Here is a 15,184-nt window from a genome sequence, read left to right on the forward strand (position 1 = left end):
GATCACGTGCAGCACTTTTGATATGGATCCATACAATCAAGAGCATGATTTGCGATCCATTCTCTGTAGTCAAAGTATCGACTGGTTGTTCCGAAGGCGGCTCTTACCTCCAGCACGCAGCACCTGTCAGTGTCCCTTTCTCACTGTACGGGCCCAAAGCTGGGATAAACCACAGAAGTGCCTGGCGCTCTCCCACGATGCATGCGGAAATCCGCGAAGAAAAAAAAATAGCCCTTTCCCCAGGATGCAGGCTGAGAATAGAGACACCTATAATTAGAAACCTTCATTCAATAGGAGCCGGCTCTCTCAGGCGTAATCGCGATTTAGGGTTCACTGTACGGCACATTGCATGGATGTGAGGTGGTGCTATTTTTGCTCAAACATCGCTAGTATTTTTAGCTGTTCAATGTCACATGGTGTTCGGAAATGAAAAAAATATGTATAATAATTTAGGTAACATATGGGATTACAGCATAATGATCAGTGAAAATAACACATTCATATGAACCAAACACTTCTAGACAAACAGGATTTGATCATTTATGTTTCCTGGGGCGATTAATACATAGGCTATCCTATGCTATAGCCTGGGGCCTGTCCAACCATCAGGGCCCCACCCTGCCTCAGGAAAAATGGAGCAGTTATTTAAATCAGCAACACCATACCCAAGCCGATGTAGGCCTAGGGGCCCCACATAAATTAATCTGCCGCCGTCTGTTTCTTTTGAATGAACCTTGACTTTAAAAGTGTGTTGTTTGTTAAAAAAATGTGTTTCATATAGCTCACCGAATAACCGCTGACTTTCTTGGCTTGATTTACAAGGCTGATTCAACACAGAAATGCAGTGAAGGTTCACATTCTCTCTTTTTTTGCAATCCTGCTTTTGTGTCTGACCAATTTGAATTTCAGCTTGATTATATTTTTGCATGGATTACACAGAGTCATAAACATACAAAATAGTGGAGTCGACAACTAAATAGCGATGTAAAAAAACATTGCTAGCCACAGAACCACTCATTTATTTAATGTTTACTCTCAAGTTCAAACAGTACAGTTCCGTGAACATTACTGCAGGATTCACATGCAGCAGATGATCATTTTTGTCCATGAGCTGTTTTACTGCTGATATAGTACACAGAACTAATTTGAATATAATTATAGTTTATTTGTTTTGAAAGATTTGGGAAATCAGGCTAATCGTATATGGAACATGTACAAAAACAATCTCTTGTGCAAATATGCTGAACACAGTATCATCATTATGCTATTCATGCTTACTAATTACCAAGGTGAATCAACATCGCTGTTCTTAAGATGTGCCATAAACATGTTATTGTGCAAATTTCTGTTGTATAATAACATTAATCATGCCATTTCAAAATTTCTGCAGAAATGCCACATTGAGCCTTGAGCATGAACAAAATAACTTATTCGATTAGTATATTTAGGTCATAAGTTAAATAGATGTTTTTCATAGTTTCAAATGAACAGGCATCACATTTAATCAAACTAATTATTCCCCTGCATACTATTAGGGTCTTGTACCAACAGCGCTGTTTGACATTTGTGCTTCTGTGCAGTTATGACCTTTCCTGTCTTTGTTTATTAGGCTGTAGACTCAATACTGAAGCCCTGTAAGAGGACCAAAAACATGTCAATCCTGCCTGCAGCAATTTCATTGGCTGTATCAACCCGTCAAGGGTTAAATTACAGAAAAAAATTACCCACTTACAAAATAACGCCTTAGTAATGTTCTAATCAATATCCTCATCCATTTGACAGTTTGGCTAACTGATCACCTGACCCCTAAACTAAGAGGTCTTTAAGTAGGAGGACTTTACCTACATTCGTTTGACATTTTGTATGAAGTATAACTAGTTGCACGTTTAACCATTTTTTCTTGATTTTTTAATAATTCCTTTATTCTTCATTCTCACAAGTAAAATATGGAATGAATGGCAACTGTAATCCTCATATTTCCGAAAACATTTGCATGATTGCACTGATGTGTTTCTTTTGCACAATTAAAAAAAACTTATTTACAGTATATACGCTGGATTCACTACAATCAACAAGAACAGTGTTTACAAACCACAAACCAACAAGGAATATTAGTTTTTCTCACATCTTTCCTGATGGCTGTTCTCATGGTCTGAATGGTTAAACATGTGTCAATCATGTTTTGGTTGAGAACGCAAAGGAGTGCCCATATTTGGAAAGACTATTGAGGCATTACTTCATTGGGTGGGTTTAGAAATGTGTCATAGTCCTTAACTATCCAATCAACTGCTAAACAGAAGGTGATGAGCGATATGTTGAAGTTTTTTGAGCTTAGTGGGGCAGAAAATGTTTCGCTTCACCGAAGTTCTTTGTACCAACCTAAGGGTGGTGCTGTTTTGCATGGTACTTTGTCAGACATTTTTTGAAGTTACACGCTTTTTTGGTTTCACATGGAAGTGGTCGTTGTGATGATACACTGACATTAAAAAATATTTTATGTGGTATCAATGTTACTCTTTTCTGTTATTTAATGAAACATTGCTTCACCTGTTGTCTGAAAGAAACCTCTATATTCCACCATAAATTATATTTTTGTATATTGAGGTCCATTTCTGTAAATTCTGTGTCAGTCATCAAGTTATATGAATAATATTGTGAATGATAATTATTACCAATAAAATGTCGGCCATGGGTGTCGTTAGGTCTGAACAATTAGGGTTATAACCCGAGTATTGTAAGCCTGGCCCGAGTATTATAGCCCCGATGCCAATCTTCCTGCAAAACAGAAATACGCTCCAGGTATACTTGACTTAGCCCCCGATCTTTTCAGTAGGTAGAAACTTGCCTGGTGTCAGCTGAATCATGGTAGATGCAAACCTACAAAATAGCCCCATTTAGACATAAATATCTATATGGTAAAGATTCTAAGGAACAAAAAAACTCTCCTATGAACATTTCAGGATTTGTTACCTCATCAGTCGTTATAGTGAACATTCAGATATTCTTCATGTTAATCGTTTTGATTAAATCCAAATTTAAACAGCAGAGTAATAGTGGAGTGTAAATGAATGAATGAATCCACAGTAAGAAAACATCTCATCTATGGGTTAACCTGCCTCCTGCCTTATGGAAGCTCTGCTTAGAGACTTAACCCCAACAGTGATAAGAGAACCACTCATAACCAGGGCCATAGCTAGCTGTGAGGTTACTGAGGTCCGGACCTTGGTAATTGTTTAAGAGCTAAAAATTAATTTGGAAGCTAAAAATTCACCTGAATGAAAAATTAGGCTAACTAACATTTCACAATTAACAGCTTATGAACGGGACGGTATCAATAATGTGACTGAAAAGACGCACCCCCTCCCCCGCTCCCAGACCTCACTGTTTTACAAACCCAGACTCTGGCCCTGCACTTGACATGGTATATAGTAAGAAGCGAATGAGAGTCAAATTCAGATGAGTAAATCTGTCGCTATGTGAGACTATAATCTGATTAATCCACCTGTCCACTCATTCTCCGCAACTCATTTGGATCCAGGTCATGGGGTCAGCAAACTGAGCAGAGGTGCCCAGACCTCCCTCTGCCAAGCCGCCTCCTCCAGCTCCTCCGAAGGGATATCAAGGCGTTCCCAGGCCAGTCAAGAAATACAATCTCTCCAGTATGTCCTGGGTCTGCCCCAGGGCCTCCTCCCAGTTAGACATGCCTGAAACACCTCCCCAGAGAACCGTCCTGGAGGCATCTTAGATAGATGCCCGAACCACCTCAGCTGGTTCCTTTCGATGCGGAGGAGCAGCGACTCTACTTTGAGCCCCCACTGAATGTCTGAGCTCCTCATCCTGTCTCTAAGGCTGAGTCCAGTCACCCTGCGGAGGAAGCTCATTTCAGCCGCTTGTATCTGCGATCTCATTCTTTCAGTCACTACCCAGAGCTCATGACCATATGTGAGGGTAGGAACGTAGACCAATGAATATATTGCACAAATTCTAGATACACCATGAGAAGTCAGGAAATGCCCAGATATTGCTTTAGCTGAAGTTTATTATGTTATTTCATCATTCAAGCAAGAGGGCTCTGGAAAGTTCTGTGAATAATGCATGTTTTTGTGCAGTCGTTGATTTGGATCAAGATAATCTCATGGTATAGTGATTGTTCCTCACTGCATTCAATCAGAACGTTGCAGGTCCCCAGTTAAAAGCATTATTTATGTAATCAACCTAACTGTGCAAATATCAAACACAATCATGCCAGTAACTGTATATTAAATGTTGTAACAATAACTTTGATATTCCTGTCTTTACTCATGTAAATTGCCTTGGGGTGACTCTGTTGTGAAAGACACTATATAAAAATGAATTGAATAGAATCTAATTACTAGACAACACTGGTAGATGGTGTGCTAATCTAATTTCAGTACTTACGCTACTTTTTCCTCAGGGTTTTCCCAAGGGTTCTCCCAAGTCTCACATCTATCTACAACTACAAAGGCCAATAAAAAATTAAGCAACCAATAATGATGAGCTTAAAATTGTAATGAAGGATTCATTACATTGCCAGTTCATGAAGAAGCTGGTCTTCCTTAGCAGAGCAGATGCCGTATGACTCTCACCTTCCACACACGACTCGTGGTTTTTTTGTACACTCATAAAACATGCTGTGCACAAGTGTGAAAACAAGAGGTGTTTCATATTGATAAGGCATCCCCATTAAAAGTGACTGCTGAGTTAACCTTCAATCATGCTTTCTTGCCAGAAATTGATTGGATTCAATGGGCAGCCCAAATAAAACTCCTATTCTCTTTTTTTCGTATGCAGTTGGTCTGTCATTAAAGAGCATTTATAAAAATACCTGAATGAAGAACGTTTTGTTTTGATTTAAATTACCGAGCTCTTGTTAAAACCATCTCGTCACATTTTCTCATGCTTGGAGCTAGTTTTCACCTCGCTGTCCCAATCGGCTTTTCTTACCCCTAATTGCACTGCCTTTGAGCTCAGCTTGCAGCCTAATGAAGCTCAGCTGCTATCTTGTTCTCTATGGTTCATGACTAACGATTGGGGTGCAGCTCTTAAAGTGTCCAAGAGAAGCTGAAGCATAAATCAACCAGCAGGGCTAAAGTTCAAGGCAGGACTTCAAGTGTAGCTGAATCTGTTCATTTTTCAAAATGTGATGCTTATTTCCCTAATTTATCCACAGGTCTAGACATTCATTACAGTCCTATAGGTTCTTTTACTTAGGTTTGTGTAGCTGGAGGTGATACACATCTCATTACCATGCCATATAAGTCCCTGGACTGTTACATACACTTCGTGGACACTTCGTTATGTACACTATGCTAGTATCAGGCATGACACACTTACCTCCAGAACAACCCAACCCACTCCTCTGGGACTCCCAGACAGTCTTTGTTCCCTCCCAGACAGTTCACATTTTTTGCTCCCTCCCAGACAGTCTACATTTTTGCTTCCTCCCAATTTCCTATCAAAAGGTCTTGTGTCTGGGGGTCCCCAAGGACTGGGTTGGGAAACACTGCTCCAGAATCACTTCAAGGGTTGACGAGCTGTGCATTCAGAGGAAGTTCTCTGCAAACTGCTTATTTACAAGCCTTTCTGTTAGTGTCACCAGTCTGCTCCTTCTCCTCTGCCCTCTCTCATTAATAAGGTTATCTCAGCCACAGAACTGCCCCTGAGTGGATGTCTTTCCTATTGCAAGATGTACCACAGTCTTATGTCCAGTACTGTCTGGGATTTGCTCCATCCCCCTGAGATCTTGCCCAGGATAAGCAGTTTGATGATGGTTGGATGCTTTTTTGTATATCTTATCACTCTCTGTAAACTGTAGACACTGCAGTGAATGAAAATCCCAGGTGGGTGACTTGTCTGGCACCAATAATCACACCAAATTCGAAATTGCTTAGATCAGGCATCTGTACGAATGCTCAGTCAAACAGTAACTGAACCTCTTGTCAATGTCGGTGTCCTTTATATATTCAATTGCAGCCACACCATTGGCTGTTTATTATGTTAATTGAGCAGGTGTATCTCTAAAACTGGTCACTGACTGTATATTAGTGGAAAAACATATTACTTCTACTATTTACTAATACTGTACAATTTTTGGAAAAAAAATATATTGTAATAGTGATGCAACTGTGCCAGCTATTCATTACTGCTTCAGATGGTTTTAAATGATCACATATAGTAATAAAAAAGAATTATTAAGAAGCATCATGTTCTTTTAAAAAATGTCCTGCCTTGGTGTTAATCAAACTTATCACAAAGGCTGTTTGCCTGATAGGGGAACAATCTTCTACACTTGATTAATGATGTCTGTTTCTATGACTTTTGTTTTCAGCCTGTCATGATGTCACTGCTAGTTCTTGGGTACTTCTGCAAGTGCATCCGTGCTCTCTGTTGTCTGCTTATAGACCTTATTTATCACCTGAGTGTGTCCTTAATTTTCTTTAATGTTCATAGCAGTATTAGGAGAGAGGCAGTGGGAATACATTACCTCAGTGCCTGTAATTTTAAAAGCTACATACTCCAGTTTTAATTAAATGGTAACATTTTTCATGTAATAAAAATGCATAAAGGTATATTAGGTTGGGTGCTACAAGGACAGAATTTTAATTATTCATTCATTCAAGTTAGTTTTTACAACAATCCACTTAGATGATCGTAACTAAAATTAATAGTCTGCTTGGATTATCAGTGTATTTAAAAAGTAAATGACATGCTTAAGTTCATATTTGCCAATTTCAGAATTGCATTCAGTTGCTGTACCGTTTCAGGCAACCTTGTTTATATTGAAACAGATGTTTTGTAATGTTGGTGCTTCTTTTCAAAAGTGTCATAGTAAACAACATAAAGGCAAGATGTTATGCAATCCAAAAAACAATTTTACTTTTACTTTTAAGAAAACAATATATCAACAGTTCCAAGGTATTGCAGGGCAGGACTACAGTGATTTGATGTTGAGTACATTCATGTAAGAAAATGTGAACTGCTGTATTGGTAAACATGTACTGCATTCAGCCTTTGAGAAAATATAACATATAAAAACGTTTTGTTGTGATGGACTAGCACCCAGTCCTGGTAGTACTACAGCCGTCCTGGGATAGGTTGCGCCCCCCCCCACCCCCATGACCCAGGGATGGATAAGAAGTCAAAAATCAATGGATGTTTGGATAAAGATTAACAGCAGAATTGTATGAGCCAACATAGATTTTTTATATTACATAGTATAATAGCCAGCAAAGCAGATGCACTACAGATATTCCCCAGGAGTCCTACATCTGTAGCACATCATTCACACGTTGGCAATTGGTGGACCTTTCAAGGGCTCTCACATCAAGCCCCCATGGAAACAGCAATTCTGGGGACGTCGATCTTCAGCACGCTATTTACAAAGTGGTTACAGTCCCTCCCTAGCCTTGGGGAGTATCATTATGTTAGCCCCTACAATCTGCCGCTTCAGACGAGAACATGCTCCTTATGAGTGCTCTCTGAAATTACAAACTCTAGACATATGACAAGCTTATTAGTTTGTCCAACAATCTGGATTAGTTTTCATAATATGATAAACTGACATAAGACACGGGGTGTGAAAAAGAGGGGCACTAGAGCTATTGTGAAAGCCACATAACCTGCGCATTTCCCATGTGACAGTGCACAAAAATGTTCCTATTTTAGATGCCAACAGATAATTAGCCATACATGTATAGTGGAAGGAAATCTGCTGGGGTTAATTGCAGGACATTCACATCAAACTCAGCACCTTTGGCTTTGGTGTGCGGAGCAGCCGGCTCGCTGCCTTCTTGAGCACCACTGCTGACTGTCTTCTCTAATTTTAGTGCCAATATTTCTCACCCTATTTGTCTTTGACCAAGTGCTAAAATTAAAATATCGTTTAGTCGCTGCTCTTTGTCTGTAAATAATGAAACAATGTGGTATAATGTATGCCTGCCCCTGGCAAAATCTATCATAAAACATTGTCACACTTACCTTTAGGTTTCAGAACATTAACAAGGAGTTATGATGCATATAACACAGACAGTATAAAGTTTACATTTCTATTTCTGTAGTATTATCTATTCACAGTCTTGAACTTGGGATTTTAATTCACATTTTGTAATTAACCTTTCCATTACAAAGGACTAACCCCAATCTTGGAATACAGTTAATTATGAAACAAAGAGAAAATATCTATTCATCGTCCAGTTAACTTAATTGTTAAATGTATTTTTTTAAATGTAAAATAGAAAATGATGTTGTCGTTCAGTCATTGTAGGAATTATTTAACTATGGGAGACTATTCATATACAGTATCCTTTTGTATCCTTATCAGTGTCACTATTTATCTGTCCTCAAACTGTTCAAGGTCACCTAGACCAGTATTTCTCAGCCCGGACTTCAGGGACCCTGGATGATCCATGTTTTTGCTCCCTTCCAGCTCACCTTTGAGACGCGGACTGGGGTGCCCAAATACCAGGTTGAGAAATACTGACCTAGAACCTATCCCAGGTGGCACAGTGCACAAGGCCAGAGTACAGCCTACATGCGAGTCCATTTCAGGGCACATGTAAACAAAATTATATTTGACAGCCAATTAAGAGAGGCCAGTTAGTTCAACAATATATGTTTGGACTGCAAGAGACTGCAGAGAGAGAACATGCAAACTCCACAGAGAGTCAGAGCCCAAGCGGGATCCCTAACACAAGCGGGGGGTGCCACATCACCCCCCTTATCACGCATAATGCTTTTAAATAGCCAAAACAATGTGTAAGTCATGCAGACTTCATACATAAATTACTCATGTATGGTATTAATACCCTGCAATGGGTTGGCATCCCCTCCTGGGTTCTTCCCTGCCTTGCATCCCTAGCCCCAACATAGGCTTCCAACCCCCAGTGACCCTGAAAAGGATGAGTGGTCACAGAATATGGATGGATGGCAGTAATGCCTGTATGACATAAAAAAGAAACAATGGGGCCATATTCTGTGCAGTGGGGCTTGTGCAATCGGGGCAGTGTGCAGCTCAGTCAGTTATGGGTCTCTGCCTGTCTCCGTAAGGTTGTGGGTTCAAATCCCACAATTAGCAGAGTAATCGTAGCATCATTGGGTCCTTGAGGGCAGCTCTTAACCCACGGGTGCTTATTGCTCCCTGACCCCAAACTTTCCTTTACTTTTTCTATGCTACAGAAATGTATCTACCAGATAAATAAATTAAAATGGTCCCCAAATGGTAATAAACCAGGTACAGAAGGACCCACATTTATTTGTAACTATGGCGCATTCATGCTGCTTTATTCTCATTAATAGGTTGCAGGATTTTAAGCCTTGCCTCAACATCCTCATTTTTTAAATGGATTTTTGTGTGATACGTCTCAGAGTAATTCACCGAGCAAGATGGACAAATTCATGTTATCTTTGTAATTGGCCTAACCTATAATCACAGAGAACAGGCCGCATCTCAGCCAGGAGACCAGCACAGAATGATTCTGCTGGCATTTGCGGTCTCAAAAAAAACAACAGTTACACCGTAGACAGTAGCCATGATCCAAAGTTAAAAAGATTGCACTTCATCGTAATTATACACAGAGATTTTGCAGGCAAAGGATGCTGTGCTAAAATTCTAAGCACTAAACACCATAATAATAACGGTCACACGAACAGCAATAAGTAAATTAACCTACATTATACTGTTCATGTATTTTGCATTGATTATATTGACTATCTGTACTGCGAAAAGTGGTTAACACATGTAAGCAGAATAATTTTACAGTGGATTCAATATCATATGGAGATTCACATAAAAGCCTGAAGCAGATACAAATCAGAGACTGCGCTCAAACCATGAGCAATGACACAAGCTGCTAAAGGGATTGGCTCTGATTACTGTCACCCGGTACACTGGCTAGCAGCTAAACCTGCAGATATGCGGATGTAGCTTTTATCCCAAGCAGACACCAGTTTAATTTGTCTCTGTCAATGTCGTCGGAAAATGGTTAATTAAGTGAGTGTATGAGCGCGAAGGTGCTGGTGCACGTGTACGTGAGCTGTCTGTATGAGCGTGGAGGTGCTGGTGCACGTGTACGTGAGCTGTCCGTATGAGTGTGGAGGTGCTGGTGCACGTGTACGTGAGCTGTCCGTATGAGCGCGGAGGTGCTGGTGCACGTGTACGTGAGCTGTCCGTATGAGCGTGGAGGTGCTGGTGCACGTGTACGTGAGCTGTCCGTATGAGTGTGGAGGTGCTGGTGCACGTGTACGCGAGCTGTCTGTATGAGCGCGGAGGTGCTGGTGCACGTGTACGTGAGCTGTCCGTATGAGTGTGGAGGTGCTGGTGCACGTGTACGCGAGCTGTCTGTATGAGCGCGGAGGTGCTGGTGCACGTGTACGTGAGCTGTCCGTATGAGTGTGGAGGTGCTGGTGCACGTGTACGCGAGCTGTCCGGGGCGCTGACCTTTCTTTGTGGTGATCTCTACCTTTCATGGGGAAGTGCAGGACCAGTTCACTCCACTTCAGTCCATGACAGTGTGCAGGACTCACAACATCATGTGAAATTACCATTATTTTTCTTTTGGGACATTAAATTCTATAGCTTCCTATCCCTGTATTTTATCTCACACAGTGAATTATGTTAAAGGTGTAGGCCAGAAAACAAACAAATGAAACAAACCAGCAGAACCACAGAAAGAAATAAGGCGAAATTTCCCTGTCGGATTTTCAGTCACGTACTGTGAGATTTCAGAACCTCAGGCGGCTCCATTAAACACTCTGACCAAATAGTCACTATTATTGAGTGCATTCTGTATTCCTGATGGCGCTCTGCTGGTGTATAATTAGAGACAATAGGCATTAAGGACCATTTCCATCATGGTGGCACGGTGAGCTTTTACTACCTGCATCCAGAAGGACATCAAAGAGCGTGATTATATACCTGCAAACAATGTGTTTCCCTCAGGACGGGCTGTTTATAGCATGGGGACTTTGAAATACTCACTGACTGGTGCGTTTTCTTGGGAGAAAGAGGAACGAAAATCAAGGAAAGGGGCCAATTAGGCTCCATTAGCGTATCTTGTTCACAAAGACGTCAGCAAGAAAGATGCGAATGGGTCAGCTGGATGACAAGAGGACTCAATCCATGCAAAGCATATTCACAATTCATTTAGACAAGACAAGCACATAAATAGACCAATTAAATGTTACTGATATATTTAATGCATGGAAGTGAGTTTATATTTCACTAGCTCTGCTTTTTCTCTTACACTAAAGTCACAATAGTGGTGTAACTCATTGCCATTGTACCATTTGTACAAACCACGGAATACCTTATTAATATTTTGTGCTTCTAATCTATTTAGGGGTCCAAGCAGTGAAGTTTCTTTTTTCCTTGTTGTTTTTTTGTTTTGCACATGCTACCAATAAATAAATACAAACGACAGGATAGAAACCCATGCACATTTTCTTAAATGGATAGAAAATGTTTATTAAATGTATCATAACACTTTTGTTGTGGTAGCATAATTATTCAACTTGGATGCATTCCACTTGGAAAAATATTTTGTTTATAATTAGCGTACATTGCTTAATGTCTGGAAAATGAGAAGCACGCTTCCCAGCATGCAATTTAACAATCATCTTACACTCATTTCAGAAAACATTCAGTTATTTGGTGATTGACTGGTTCTGCTGAATAATGGAATAATCTATCTTTAGACTAGGTGATGATATTCATAGCATCCAAAAATTGTCAAACGTGCGCACACCTGCTTTGTCTACTTAATACTGGCTTCCCGCTAAAATATTAATCATTTAAACAAATAGCTATTGAACATGATGAAAAATTTAGATGGTAATTTCCCTGCAGTGGACAGCAAACTCTGGGGAGCAGGACAGCTTTTCTCTAATACCTCCCTGCAATATGCATTTTGCATATAATTTCACCTTAGGGGTAACCAGAATGTTTGGGGAGTTTGTGGATGAAACACACACACACAGACACACACACACACACACACAGGATCATAATTATATGTTTGTGGGAACTCTCCATTCATTTCTATGGGGAAAGCTTTAATCCCAACATGATGACCTTAATCCCTACCCAGCCCTAACCCTAACCAAACTAAATATGAGACATTTGCCATGTTTAGTTTTTCTGATTGCATTCACAGTTTTACATAACAGTTTTTTTATCACATTGTGGGAGATATTTGGTCATTTTGTCCCAACAATGTAATATAAAACTAATCCCCCCCCCCACACACACACACACACATATAGAGACACAGCTCTGGCAGGAATTAAACTCACAGCCATGAAGAAGTGATGCTATAAACAGTCCTTTTTTCAGAAGCATAATTTGATGAGTAAAATTCATTTTAAACTGCCTGTAGAGCAGATGGTTTCAATTGCATGTTTAATTAACACTGCAGTAAAAAGAAAAAAAAACGACTGTTGTTTGTATAGCTAAATATCTGTAAGAGGTGTATCTGTTCAAAATGAATTATTTTTTATCTTTTTCCCATCCCCATGAAGCGCGCAGAAACGCGCCATCGTCCATCTATAGCGCTATATTTTCTGTTTGCCCTGCTCACGTCATCACACTTCTCATTTTGGGGGGGGCGCCTGAACACCATGTATCACTGATGGTTCATTGCCGTCTGTCAGAACTGTTAAAGTTTTTTATTGTTTCCTTCAACCAGAGTTGTGTTTTTGTTCTGTGACTTGCTAAGCTTCTGTCTCTGGTCAATGTTTTGTCAGAAATGACATGATTACGTAGTATATTAAACATCTATTATCTTGTATAGAACAGTGAAAAGAAAAGTCACAATCCACAAAGGCGCGTTTTATGGTCTGCGGCAATGGGAGAAATTTAATGAATACCATTTTTAAGCCAGGACCAGGCAGATTTGATTGAAATGCATAAATTGGTTCAGATACGAGAATAATAAGCTGTCTCTCAAACACCTTATAGATTGTATGGAGATAAAGACATCAATAGAGGACTATACTGCGTTTTAAGAAGTTCCATCCACAGAATAAAATGAAACCTTTTTTAATATTCTAAACCGTGCTGCATGTATAAGACCCCATGCTAAGTTTTTATTAAACACACAGGTAGTTGCAACTGTAAGTAACTTTCTCAATAATCAGAATCGCATTGTTTGAGGAATTTGTTCTGATGCAGGGTCAGACTCTTCACACAAGTAACTGAGTAAAAATAGGCATATGATTTAAAATAATAATGATAATATAAAATAAGAAAATACTCAATATCTTACCATTAAAATTACAATTTAATACAATGACAGTAATGCCAGCAATCATCTCCTCAGTTCTCTAATGTGAAGGAGGATAATCTGGAAGCTCTTGAATGAACAGATGAAAGATGCAAGTTACCCTTACCACACTTTTACTATACCTCTCTTCTCTTCCCCTCAAGCTGATTTAATCTCTCTTTCTTACAGTACGACAGGGTGACAGAGAGTATAGCCAATGTGAAATCCATTCAGCCTTCTGACCCACCCAGATGTCCATGTTGGAAAATGAATTCTGTCATGACAATTCTTTGGAAAGTAAGAGCAGCGGAATAGCAGCCATGCTGCCCACAGTCCCAATTAGGTCATACTTCTGAAGCTAAGCAGGTTTGGGTCTGGCTGGTACTTGGATGGGAGACCATCTAAAAAAAGCTGGGCTATCACAGGAGGAGGTGTTGGTGTGGTCAATGGGTTAGTCTGTCTTGTGGTCTGTGTAGATTCCAATGTCCTGCTCTAATAATTAGAACATAGTGCTGTCCTTCAGATGATGTGTAAGTTCCTGATTCTCTGAAGTTTAAAGGCTCCCTTGGCATGCTTTGAGAGAGTATGGGTGGTACTCTGATGTCCAGGCTAAAACTGCCCACTGTGGTCATTTCAAATCAGGCCTCCTAATCATCCCCTGTGTCTAACTGGTGAATTCTTCATCACCTCAGCTACTGTGGGGTGAGCTTACTTGTGCAGAATGGCTGCCATTGCATTATGCAGGTGGGTGATACACAGCAGTCATGGCTCTCCATTGCTCTGGGTGAATTTAAAAGCACTAAATAAATGTAACATTCATTCCATTGCACAGTGTAAGAAGATGCCTGCCCACCATAACATAATGAAGAAGATTGTTGATTTATTAGGGTGCTGTGCCTGTGATCAGAAGGTTGCTGGTTCAAATCCCGTGGTCAGCAAACTTCACTGTTGCATCTTTGAACAAGGCTCTTAACTCCCAGTTGCTCCAGGGATGATCTGACCCTTCTCCATTGTATAAAAGTATCTGTTAAATAAATGTAATGTAATGCTCTCTGGATCTGTGCCTGGCTTCTGCAGGTGGTGCCCTCCAAGGGGACAGAATGAGAGACTATTTTGCATGGGAATGTAGCCTTTAGCACTGCACCATAGAGCAAGCAGGCGGTCTGCCTACTGCTGGTCGAACCATTACGCAGCCGGCTAGATGCCACTGGCTTAGAAAGCCAATTTCCGTTTGTTTTGTGCCCCTAGAAGTACTAGTGCTCTCTGTAGTGCCAGCACAGGACAGCAACACAGTGAGGAGGCTTGCTGAGGCTCTGCTTTAACTAGCACGGCATGCATTTTAAGGTGGAAAGTCTTTCCTGAGCAGGTATGTAAGTATTCTGATAACTGATTTAACCATTACTTTCTAGCATAATTTATTCCTTGCATAGTACCACAAATCAGTTTAACATATTAATATTCCTCATAAACAAATATCTCCATGATATTAATTTTATCACAAGTTACATTGACATTTCTAGTGTAAACAATAGCAGTTGCTTTTTATAGAAGAGCAGTGCATCAGCAGTTGGATAATAATCGTTGAAGAGGAAATAGATCCAAAATCTGCATCTCATTTGCAAACCGATTTTTTTTTCTTTAGTGATATAGTAACATTTTTATTATGGCATATTATGGAATATCTATGTCAGCGGTGGGCAATCCTATCCAGACAGGGCCACTGTGTATGCAGGTCTTCGCTGCAACTCTAATTATATTACTAATTAGAAGACGGATTGGCTGAAGAGTCCTCACACCTGGGTTTGAACAGCTGACGTAAAGGTTATCCCAAAAACCTGCATACACACCGGCCCTTTGTGGATACGATTGGCCACCGGTGATCTATGTGGTTGGTGCCAGTTGCCAAT

At 40.2% G+C, this 15,184-nt stretch overlaps 1 protein-coding gene across 3 annotated transcripts in view; it reads right to left on the reverse strand.

Moving 5' to 3' along the window:
* The window catches only part of adcy2a (adenylate cyclase 2a), a 77,276-nt gene extending 77,084 nt beyond the window's left edge, over nt 1–192 (reverse strand). For all 3 annotated transcript variants that reach the window (XM_023812838.2, XM_023812829.2, XM_023812856.2), the window contains exon 1: nt 108–192. The gene's annotated coding sequence lies outside the window, so the exon portion shown is untranslated. The remainder of the gene's footprint in view (nt 1–107) is intronic.
* Between the last annotated feature and the right edge of the window lie 14,992 nt (nt 193–15,184).

Source organism: Paramormyrops kingsleyae, chromosome 9, assembly GCF_048594095.1.
Source record: "Paramormyrops kingsleyae isolate MSU_618 chromosome 9, PKINGS_0.4, whole genome shotgun sequence".
NCBI classification, from domain to species: Eukaryota; Metazoa; Chordata; class Actinopteri; order Osteoglossiformes; family Mormyridae; genus Paramormyrops; species Paramormyrops kingsleyae.